Source organism: Lupinus angustifolius, unplaced genomic scaffold (assembly GCF_001865875.1).
Source record: "Lupinus angustifolius cultivar Tanjil unplaced genomic scaffold, LupAngTanjil_v1.0 Scaffold_253, whole genome shotgun sequence".
In the NCBI taxonomy this organism is placed as follows: Eukaryota; Viridiplantae; Streptophyta; class Magnoliopsida; order Fabales; family Fabaceae; genus Lupinus; species Lupinus angustifolius.
This window is the reverse complement of record NW_017727367.1, coordinates 506,062-518,773: the sequence shown is the minus strand read 5'-3', so window position 1 is coordinate 518,773 and position 12,712 is coordinate 506,062.

Sequence of the window (12,712 nt, the reverse complement as noted above, 5' to 3'; positions counted from 1 at the left end):
AATCAAACTAACAAACTTCCTATCCTTGTATTGGAAGTTAGCATAAAATTATCGAACTATAGAGGGGTAAATATTACCATGAAGTTCCAAAATGTGTTGGCCCCATGAACCTCTAATTCTAGCAAGAACATGGAATCCTTGCTCCACCATCCAAGCCATATTGGCATACTGAATGTAGGTTTGCTTGCGGCCCATAAACTTGACCAACCTCTCTGCTTGAAGAGCATGGGTGGAGTAAGGATCCATTCCAACATTAACTCTACAACCTTGAGTAGAGGAGGAACCATCACTATTCAAATTTCTCTGTTGCCTAAGATGGCAAAGAGACTGGTGACAAGATTGGTTAGGGTTTCAAAAGAGGGAAAATCTAGGTTAAAGAATTTGGAGAAGAAATTGATGGAATTCGAAGAATAAAGGTGTTGTGTATATGAAATTAGGTGATGGGGTTTACAAATTGAGAAAAAAAGGATTTGAGGCTTGAGAGGAAATCTAGAGAAAGATTGAAGTTTGAGTTTTGAAATGCGTATATAACATTGTCATTGGAACTCGATTTAATCGATTAAGTGTAGTGTTAATCGATTAACGATTTTAAAATTTTGTCGAGATAATTGATTAAGGGTCTGTTAATCGATTAACATTATTTAAAAATGTTCCCAAAATAATCGATTATGGGTTGTTTAAATGATTAAGATTCTTAAAAATATGTCAGATAATCGATTAACAAGTTGACTAATCGAATAAATACAAAACTTTCACAAATTTGAATATATTTCAGATTTTGCTAAGATCTAACCACACAGAACCTATCTTATCCACTTATCAATCACTGACGAGGATTCCTAATCATATAAGAACATAGATAAGCAAGGATAGCATGCATTCAAGCAAACAATATAGGTAGAGAATAAAGATAAAAAATAATTCATTGAATTTAAAAAAGACTTACAAACAACTAACTAAGATATGATTCATCAAGGATGCCTAGTTCTCTTCTTAACATGAAGAAAATATATATAAGAAGTGGATTAGTGAATATATCGGCTAGTTGCTTTGAAGTTTCTAAAAATTCAATCACACAATAACCTTTTTGAACATGATTTCTTAAGAAATGATGCCTAATTTCTATATGTTTGGTGTGTAAATGCAGAACGAGATTCTTAGACAGGTTAATAACACTTGTATTATCACATTTACTAGGTATTTTAGCAAGATTTAGACCAAAGTCTAATAATTTTTTGGTTCATCCATAAAATTTGAGCACAACACACATTAGCGATACAAGCTTGCTTCTTGCTATGCCATGATACTAGTGATCGAGCAATATAAGCTTGCTTCTTTCTATACCTTGATACTAGTGATCTACCTAATAGGTTATATGTACTACTAGTAAATTTCCTATCCATTTTACATCTAGCAAAATCTGAATCAGAATAACCTACTAAGCTCAATGATGCATCCTTAGATACCATAATGTCATGCTTAATGTTCCTTTTAGACATTTCTTGATTCTTTTGGTAGCCGTTAAATGAGATGCTTTAGGATTAGCTTAATATCTAGCATACATCTAAACACTAATCAAAATATTGGGCTTACTAGATGTTAAGTAAAGTAAAGAACCAATCCCGCCATGATATTTAGTTACCTTAATTGATTTGCCTTTCTGACCTTTATTAGCATGAAGTTGCCATTGGAGTAGAAGCTTCTTTTGCCTTTTCCATATCATCAAATCTTTCTAGAAGCTCATTGCAATATTTTGTTCGATGAACAAGTATTCCATTGTCCATTTGCTTTGATATCATCAACATATATTTGCACAAATAGAATATATTTTTCTGCTTTTAGAATGAAACGTGTGGTATCAACCTTTCCCCTTGCAAAGCCCTTTTCCAAAATGAAGGAGCTTAACCTATCATACCAAGATGTAGGAGCTTGCTTTAAACCATATAAAGCATTTTTAAGTTTGAAAACATGATTTGGAAATTGGTAGTTTTTAAAACCGGGAAGTTGACCCACATATACTCCTTCTTGAATAAAATCATTCAAGATTGCACTTTTCACATCCATTTGAAATAATTTGAAATACATGATTGATGCAAAAGCTAATAGCATTCTTATAGCCTCTAACCTTTCTATGGGAGCATATGTTTCATCATAGTCAATACCTTCTTCTTGATTATATCCTTTAGTTACTAATGTAGATTTGTTTCTTATAATTAAGCCATACACATCTAGTTTATTTATAAAAACCCATTTAGTGCCTATTATAGGATGATCATTTCGTCTAGGGACTAGATCCTAAACTTTATTTATTTCAAATTGGTTTAGCCCTTCTTGGATAGCTAAAGACCAATGCTCATCCTCAATAGCCTCTTCAATATTCTTAGGCTCAATTTGAGAAACAAATGCAAGGAAATTATAAATATTGTGCAAGGAATTTTGAGTTACCACTCCCTTAGAAATATCACCTATCACATTGTCGATTGGGGTGGTCCTTCTTGGTTTTCCATGCTTGTGGCATTCCTTCAAGTTCTTGATTTGTATTTTTCACTTCTTCCATACCTTTTTCAGATTCTTGATCCTTTAACTATACATTCTCAAGTGTACCTACAAGATCATCACACATACATTTCCTCCCCTCTTTTGGAGAAGACTCATCAAATACAACATGTATAGATTCTTCCATAGCCATTATTTTTTTATAAAGACTATTAGATTTTCTATGATTAGAATAACCAAGAAATATTCCTACATATGCTTTTGAATCAAATTTACTTCAAAGATCTTTTCCTTTATTCAAAATAAAGCATTTTCAACCAAAAGCATGAAAATGAGAAATATTTGTTTTTCTTAAGAATAGGCCTTAAAAGAATTCTATTCGTAACATAACATGCAATATGAACTGTTGGGTAAACATAGAGTAAAAATTACCTAGTGGGAGGGGGGGGGGGGTTGAATAGGTGTAGCGGTTCACTAATGCCGTTTTTTCGGTTGATTGAGAATATTGAAAAACTATTCAGGACAATCGATTATTGAACAAGACAATCAATTATTATCAGTAAAAATAATCAATTATTATCAACACTAATCAATTATTCTGATTCATTGAAATATTGACCAAAATAGTTTCTTGCAGAAGAAGTCATTTCAAAAATAATCTTTACAGTTTCAATTTGCTTAACATAAATATTTCAAATGTTAAAGTAATAATATGCAAATAAAGAATCACTAAGAAAATTCAAGAATCATTAACAAAACATATTAGGACTGAAATTTAAAGAGATAAAGGAATAGAAGAGTGCACCAATGAATTTTATCCTGGTTCGATTATCTCACATGGTAATCGATTACCGACTAGCTAAAATCTTGACATATGTTGGAAATAATCGATTGTTTCTTGAGTAATCGATTATTGATGCCAAGAGATCTTAATATTTTAGCTACTGGAACTTTTATAATCAATTATTCACATACATATTCGATTATCATGTTCCATGACTATATATTTGATTATCACTTCATGGTATTCGAGTAAGAAAGTTGAAAAGTAGTTTCTTTGATTATCACCTACATGATGTATGTGTATGTAATACATTATTTTGAAATACGTACCATTTTGATGCAACAAAATCATGTATGGTCAATGTAATGCATGCACACTAGTTATCATGTATGGACGGATGATATGTCTCATTTTAGATAAGTCAAGGTTTAAGCTTTGTGAGACATTCATTCTAGGTTCACCTAACCTAGACTCAATCTAAGCAAGCATCTTAGGACTTCTATAAAATAGAAAAATGTAATGCATGCACACTAGTTATCATGTATGGACGGATGATATGTCTCATTTTAGATAAGTCAAGGTTTAAGCTTTGTGAGACATTCATTCTAGGTTCACCTAACCTAGACTCAATCTAAGCAAGCATCTTAGGACTTCTATAAAATAGAAAAACTTTTCCTAAGACTATGATAGCTTTGAGTCTTGACATGTTGTTTGTAGAGTTGCCTTCATCTGCAAGGTTTCCTAAAGTCATTGTCTTCATCAAAATCATATGAGTCAATCATACTTGCAACCTTTGACTCCTATTGCATTCTCAATCTCAATCTCCCCCTTTTTTATGATGACAAACATTGAGTGATATCAATCATTTGACAAGCTTGATGATGATCAACTTTATGTTTGCAAAAGGTTGTGTAATCATTAGTGCTACTCCCCTCACTTTGTTCTCCCCCTCAATCCATGCATGATGTAGTGTGTAGGGTAGCACAATTCTTTCTCCCTCTTTATTTAGGCGCGGAAGCATCATATTACAACATGCAAAATTCAAATAACACTTTCTTCCCCTTTTGCCATGATATAATAAGAACAATATAGCCAAAAGTAAGGTAAGATTCTAAAAACATGTTTACTGACATAATCAAATTAGAAGCTGTATAGTTGATTAAGCAGTTTATAGAAAATTGAACATGTGCATACTGTGTTGCAAATAATCGATTATCATATACTAGTAATCGATTATTCTACTACATAATCAGAAGAAGATAAGTGGTTTAAGTACTTGCAATTTCCATGACAACTTTGAGATTGACACTATACATTTTGCATATAGGACAAGTATAAACAGAATCACCAATCTAGATAGTATATAACCAAGGATAATGATCAATAGTCATTCATGAAAGAAAAATGATAGATATCAATGTCATTGCAAATAAACCATAAACACGAGAAAATGAGAAGTTCAAGGATTATAAACATAGATTTATAACCAAATACAAGTTTAAAAACATAATACCAATTCAAACACACACACATAAGTTCAAAAACACATACATACACACACCTAGACTCTAATATAACTAGGACATGACTAGAAATCCCTATGTTAGACTATCCTTTCTTCCTGCCTATGAAACTCTGCCTTCATAACATCCTTCAAGGATTCAAAGCCCTTGTTAATATGTGCATTGAGATGTAGTTCCATGGCCTCCAGATGAGCTAAACCCAAAGATGGTTCTTGAGCACATTTGAAGCATCGAATTATAGGGGACCAGGTTTCTAATCAGCTGGATTTTCATCTTCTTCTTCATGAGGCAACTCGAGAATCACAATATTATTGTGATCTTCTTGATATATCCAAGTTCACTATACTTGTAAATTCCCAGCTCGTGGATTAAATTGTCACATACCTAGTGCACTCTTGAGTTCACATTCATGATTTCCACATTAGATGTATCTATACCAATATGATCAATCACTCGAGAGATGAAGATCTCATATGCAAGCAGCCTAGAAGAAGATGAGGTATTACCAAACATGACCTTCAGAATCTCAACAAACCATTTTAGCATAATACCTTCTTGATAGAAAAAACAACTTAAGGTCGTTGATAGTCGGCTGAGCATGGTTTGTGTTTCTCTAAACTAAAATGTTTGCAACCAGGTAGTGTAAAAGTCTATTCTCAATAGAAAATGAACAAACTTTAGTAGCTTCTCCTTGGACATGGTAATGTGGTTCTCTAAGACATGATTTGTACATATCCTTGATGTCATATGAGTCCTATGTCTCATCATGACAATCTTCCAATGGAGCACCATCACTAGAAAATCCTCCTACTTGCAGAAATAATTCTTCATCCAAAGTAAATACCCTTCCCTTAATCAGACTTACATAAAACACCATCCTTATACTGAAAGTTGTAATAAAGTTCCCTAACTAGAGATGGATAGATGTTACCATTAAGTTCTAAGAAACCAGTGACTCCTTTTGCCTCTAGTTGATGGGGAAACTCGAAACCTTGTTGTACCATCCAAGCTAAGTCAGCATACCGAATATAGGTTTGTTTCCTTCCATAGAACTTGGCCAACCTCTCAGCTTGAAGATTCAAAGCATAATATGGGTCACTTTGTGGCTTGGTTCTGCCGGTTCTAGCATTTGATGAACCACCAATATTCGAAGTTCTGGTACGTTTTGAAATATGCTTAATGCGTTGTGATTTTCCTTCACTCACAATTTTATATTATAAGTGGTCTAATCGACTAGTCAATCAATTTTTCGAATTTGGTGTTTAGAGTTTCGAAAATGGAAAATTGGGGATTTCAGATTTTTGGAACAATTGGAGTGATTGAAGTGTAGAGACGGAAGATATTAGAGTAGGGGTTGCTCGAATTTTCTATTGGAACAACTAATTTGAAGAAATTATAGAAAGGGGGCAAAGCTGAGAGGATTTAGGGTTTAGACGTATGATCCCTAGAATGCCTATTTGAAAATATTTTATTGCTATTGGTAATCGATCATGTGCAGGTGATAATCGATTATGGATATGAATTTTTTTCGTTTTTGAAAATTTTCTACTAGGTAATCGATTATTTAAGTAGTAATTGATTATTTTGCAATCATTTTGTGCCTAGTTTTGAAGTTTTTCTCCCAGGTAATCGATTAGTACACATAATAGTCGATTACTTGTAGTAAATTCACAAATTTGAGTGCACTTTGTGTGGTTCTTGGGTGATGCTAAGATACTATTTGTTGAAACATATCCTAAAGGTCTAAGACACACTAACAAGCAACCAAAACAATCGTGCATTCAAATAAAATAACATATAAGCTTACAATATAATCATGGCAAAGTCATATACAAGAACCTAAAGCAAACTAACTTAGATATGATTCATCAAGAATTCTAAATTCTTTGTGTAGAACAAAGAAAGTAACCCTTGCAAGGGACTTGGTGAATATATCGTCTAGTTGCTTTGAAGTTTCCATAAACTCAATTATGCAATCACCTTTTTGCATATGATCCCTAAGGAAATGATGTCTAATTTCTATATGCTTAGTCCTTGAATGCAATATGGGATTATTTGATAGGTTATTGGCACTTGTGTTTTCACACTTGATTGGTATTTTATCAAGCTTTAGACTGTAGTCTAATAATTGATGCTTCATCCATAAGATTTGAGCGCAACACACACCGACATCAATATATTCTGCTTCGGTGATATATAAAGCAACGTAAGCTTGCTTTTTGTCGTGCCAAGACACTAGGGACCTACCTAAAAGGTGGCAAGTTCCGCTTGTATTCTTATGATCCAACTTGCATCTGGCAACCGTAGGATACCACAGTCCCATGTTTATAGTTCCTTTCAAATATTTCATGATGCATTTTACAGCTGAAAAATGTGACTCTCTAGCATAAATGCACACACTGAACATAATATCGAGTCTACTTGATGTAAGATATAACAATGAACCAATAATATCACGATACTTAGTTACCTCAATAGCGTTTCCTTTTCATACTTGTCAAGATAACAAGACGATGCCATTGGTGTAGAAGCTTCCTTTAATTTGTCCATATCAAATTTCTTCAATAGCTCCTTACAATACATCGATTGGTGAACAAAGATACCGTTGCTCAATTGCTTTATTTCCAGTTGAAAAGTGCCATATATTCCTAATTTTCATCTACTTTTTTTGGTACTTGTCCTTGGATTTAATCATTTATTCATCATGCCATGTCAAATTATTTGCATCTTTGGCATTTCTAAACATACACTTCAGTATTTCCTTAATGGGAAAATATCATACAACCTTTTTAGGAAATGAGCCTTCCTTCTTATATCGTGATGCATTACATTTAGGACAAAACTTTAATGAAGCATACTCATTAAAAAATAAGATGCAATCATTTTCACAAACATGTATCCTAGTGTAGTCCATGCTAATGGAGTGTAACATTTGTTTTGCATCATAGGTTCGAGAAGGGAGCATATTATCTTCTCACGACATATCCTTCAGAAGTACAAGCAAGTTGGTGAAACTCTTATTAGTCCATCCATTAACAAATTTCAAGTTATACAACCTTGACATCGCTGCCAATCTTGTGAATTTAGTACAACCATCATATAATGGTTTCTCAACATCACTTATCAACAGCTGAAACATCTCAGGACAATCCTGAAGATCCTCTTCAACAATATTTGACATTTCCTTGAAACGATTATCGTCATATGCATTTGTGTAGTTCTCTTTCATATGCATCTCATCATCACAATCCATAATGTCTCTCTTCTCACCATGTCTTGTCCAATATGTGTAACTTTGGTCAATACCATGACACACTAAACGAACTTTTAACTCATTTCAAGTAATTCGATTTGAGTAACAACATCTTAAGCAATGACATACAATTATATTAGGGTTTTCATTCCTTCCTCATACTCCTTCGTCAATCGATTGACACTCATCATTTTCGATTCATTTTCTATTAACAAAAAATATAATGAGCATAAATTCCTAAAGCTTGGAGTTAAGCTCACCAAGCATAGCAAATACATTATTATGTAATTAAAGTGAAAGAGGTCGGAAACCCCAACTCAATACAAGCTAAATATAATGTAATTAAAAGGACAAATAATTATAAGGAAAACTCACTTTCAATTCGGAATTAAATGCGTGTATGATGATTTTGTGTTAAACGAGTGAATGATTTTCGAAATCAGTGTTGAATGAATTTCGTGTTGAATGAGTGAATGATTTTCAAAATTCGGTGTCGAATGATGATGAGGTTGAATGATTTTTGAGGTCGATTTTGAGAGTAAATGAGTTTCACTGCTGAGTAAATGAGTGTTGAGATTGCTGAATGTGTGAGAATACGGGAACATTTTATTTTTTTAGGGTCTCATAGTATCTTCAACAATATATAATGAAGATAGCGCTATCAATTATAACTAATCAACATCGCCTCCTACAAATAGCACTATGGAAGAACTCCCCATTCAAATATGAAGAAGGTAAGTGTTCCACAATGCAACCTGAAGGAAATGATATGGAAGATATAATAACTTTTTACTAATTATTTTTTTTAATGAAAATCAAATTAATGATGACATTATGATATTAAATTAATGACAATTAATTAAATTTATATAAAAATTAATAATGACAATAAGTAATATTCGAACAATATACGGAATGTGAAATAGTTTTGTATAAAAGAAATAATGACAATTAATTAAAACTTGATAGTGTATCTTGTGCACGTGGTTAGTTGCTGATCATATCAACATCGCTTCTTCACAGATGCGTTGTTGTATAGGTATAAGAAAATAGTATGAGAGGTAAGTAATCAACATCGTTTTTTATGATTGCTTGTTGAAGTCAACATCATCAATATCACATTTTTAAATAAGCTTGTTTTATAGGTATAACAACAACACATTTATAAAAAATAACCGTTGAAAACCATTATTCTTAGTTCTACATAGTTAAGCACATAACAGAAAATAATTTGAATGCATATAGAATCAAAATAGAACAACAAATTGAATACATACAAAAACACCAAATCACAAGTATATGAACACAACTGAATTTCAACTGAATTTATATATTGAACATTAATTACATTGTAATGTTACAAAGCCATATATTACATACACCAAAACACATACATTACGTTGAACTTTAATTGAATTCTCTAAGCTATACAATATGTGCAAAAATCTACTATACCTATGATTTGCCAACAAAACTAAGTACATACTTTGACCAATGTTATCTAATATGATTGACTTGGTCATCTGTATATGATTTACCAACAAAATTGATTTCATTAGTTGGCTATTTTTGAATGATCTTCTTCATGAATTTCAGCATATAATAGCCACAATCTACCTCTTTTGTTTGACAAGGAGTCTACAATTAAAATGAAGTAAAGATATAAGTATAACCTTGATTGAAATATGAATACACTACACATATGATTGTTTGAGATGATTTGTGTCAATACCTTTATATGAGTCAACTTGATTTTGTGCTCTAGTATCGTTTTTCTAGAACGATTAACAATCTCTATAAACTCTCACTGCACTAAACAATAGAAAATGGTAATTAATTACTAAACAACTAGGAAAGTTAAAGTGTAACTAAAAGTTTAAATGAGTGGTCCACTTACCTAGAAAAGAATTATTTTATAACGGTGTACTTGTTCGGATCACCATGTACTAATGAGTCAAAGTAGTATATTTCTTCATTGACACGGTTGATGGCAACCAAAAGCCAATGTTCCCTAACAAAATAAATGTACATGGTTAGGAAATGTTAAGAACAACAAACATACTAAAGACATAAATATATAAGATAATTAAAAAATGCTCACCCGATATTAAAAGGTGCAAGAAATAAATTTGCAGCTTCTTTATGAAGGAGGAGAGTATCTGCAATTCTTTTTGTATGTTTCCCAATCTTATTTTTGTCACTCGACACCAAAGCGGTAACGTAGGAGGATATGAACATCACCTTTTTATTATTTACTGGAAAAAAAAATTTATACAAGTACCTAATATATATAACACAAATGTTAGTTAATTATAACACACCGCCATGCAAAAGCGAGAAGTTAAGAAAACATAATTTACCTCTTACATACACATACAGCAGTTGCACCTATCCATTCATGCTTATGTACATCATGGAATTCATTGATGCTAATGTATTCTTCAACATCAATCCCGAAGACTTCCTTGGGAACTAATATACTTATTATTTCATCTCCTAACTTTTGTACATGCTCAAACAATTGAGTACAGTAGTTGGTAGTCTTCTTGGAGCTCATATCCCCTGTAGATGGGTTCAACCTCACATCACCTTTAGATGGCTTCGAACTCACATCTCCGGTAGATGAGATGGAGCTCACATCCCCGAAGATGACTTAGTCTTTGGGTTGCTACTCGGGTGGAGTGTACATTTTCCTGAAATATTCAATAAAAAAACATATCAATTATAAATCAATATATATAATATGAGTGAGCATAAGGTCAAAAATCATACCTTAGAAGGAATTATTTGTACAATGTGTACTGGCTAAGCCACAAAAGTGCCTTTAGCCCTTCCAACTGTGAAGATATCCTCATTGAGAGGAATTTGCAGCAATGCATCATCATTGATCGCAACATCAATCGAGACCTTCACATTATAGCGTGGGATATGTGAATTATGCACCATAGCATCAGTCGACTTGTGTACCTTTCCAACACCCACCACTCGGCTAGATGGGGTATCCAAGAAAAGTTTGAAAAAACTAATTCCATGTACATTAGTTAAAACATATAATTAGTTTATGACTATAAACTAAATGGCAAATAAATTAAAGTAAGTTTATTAAATTACTTCAGGAATGGGAATTAGAATGAGAATGTTGTAAGGAGCAGGTGTGCAACTCTCGTTGATGGTTGAAGGAACAATGCCAAAAGCACTGGCTATTCGTTGTCACTCAGCTTCTTTCACCTTCATTGATTGCTCAAATTCTTGAATCGTTGCATGAGGCTATTTAATTGATTTTGAACCTGACTCATTTGGGCTTTGGTTGCACACTTTGGATGGGGTACAAATGTTCATTGGCTCACCCCAAACCCTACACCCCAGATATGACCAGGGTAGATATGAAGTCCTAGTGCCTTATCAAGCATTATGCGACTATCCAGTTGTGCCTCCTTTTCTTTTAGGGAAATCTGAAAAATCAAGAAAAAACATAATGTTAATTAATCACATTTTGATAAATAAGGTATGTCAATTAAGTATAATTAAAAAATAAGCACTTACAACACGTGTTGCTGCTTCTTGAACTTGCTCATTTTCGATGACACCATCCATGTTCTTACGAGTATCCACCCATAGCATATTGAGTTCTACTCTATGTCGAGTCAAAGGTGTATCGCTATTGTTGTCCAGCTGCTGAAACATAACCAATAATAATGTAATTAGATATATATACATACAAAACATAACCACTAATGTACTTACAATTTTTTCTTCAATTCCTCTATACTCCGCTCTAGAAGCTCGGTATGGATACAAAGGCTTAGATGCCCTCTTACGGTTTTCATTACTTACTTCCTGCAAAAACAAACAACATTAACAAGAAGGTTACGATGTCCACTCTACCTCAAGAAGGTTGAATCTGAAAAGAGCACTCCTTGATATTTTAAATCAAAAAGAGCATACATCATGTGGGATGCTCCGGAGGAGGAAATTACATCGAGCGCATCAGATGAGGAGAAGTCTGTAAAACTGTGCCTTATGGTCAAAACACAAGAAGCTTGCAGCTCTAGTGGACAAGATGATGCAAATGAGGTATATTCTGATACTTCATCGTCTATTGACGATTCCTCTACATATGATGAGTTATTTAATGCATTTGTTGAATTACACGAAGAACTTAAAAAGCTTGTTAGGATTAACATTGATAGAAAACGGGTAATCCTACTGCATGAACAACAAAACATTAGAATGCAAAAAGAGTTAGATGAGTTAAAACTAGAAAATGAGACCTTAGACTTAATCTACTCTTGTAGCTCATGTAATTTCTCAAAAGATAACTTATGTCAACCTACTGTATGCAATACTTGTGAAAATTTTCAAATAGAAAATTCTAACTTCAAAGAAAAACTCGCAAAGCTTACATTCAGTAGATTTAACCTTGACACTTTACTTGCTGAATCTAGAAATCCAGTAACCATATGAGATTAGGTTATAAACCCCAAACTTGCAAGAAAATACCTTATAGGAAACTTATAGTCTATAATCGTAAAAATTCACACACTCACATGCCTACTTGTTTCTATTGAGGCACTTATGGCCATACTACTACTTCATGTTATATTAGAAAATATGGTGTGCTTGATGGTTCTTATACTTGAGTGAAGAAGGGACAAA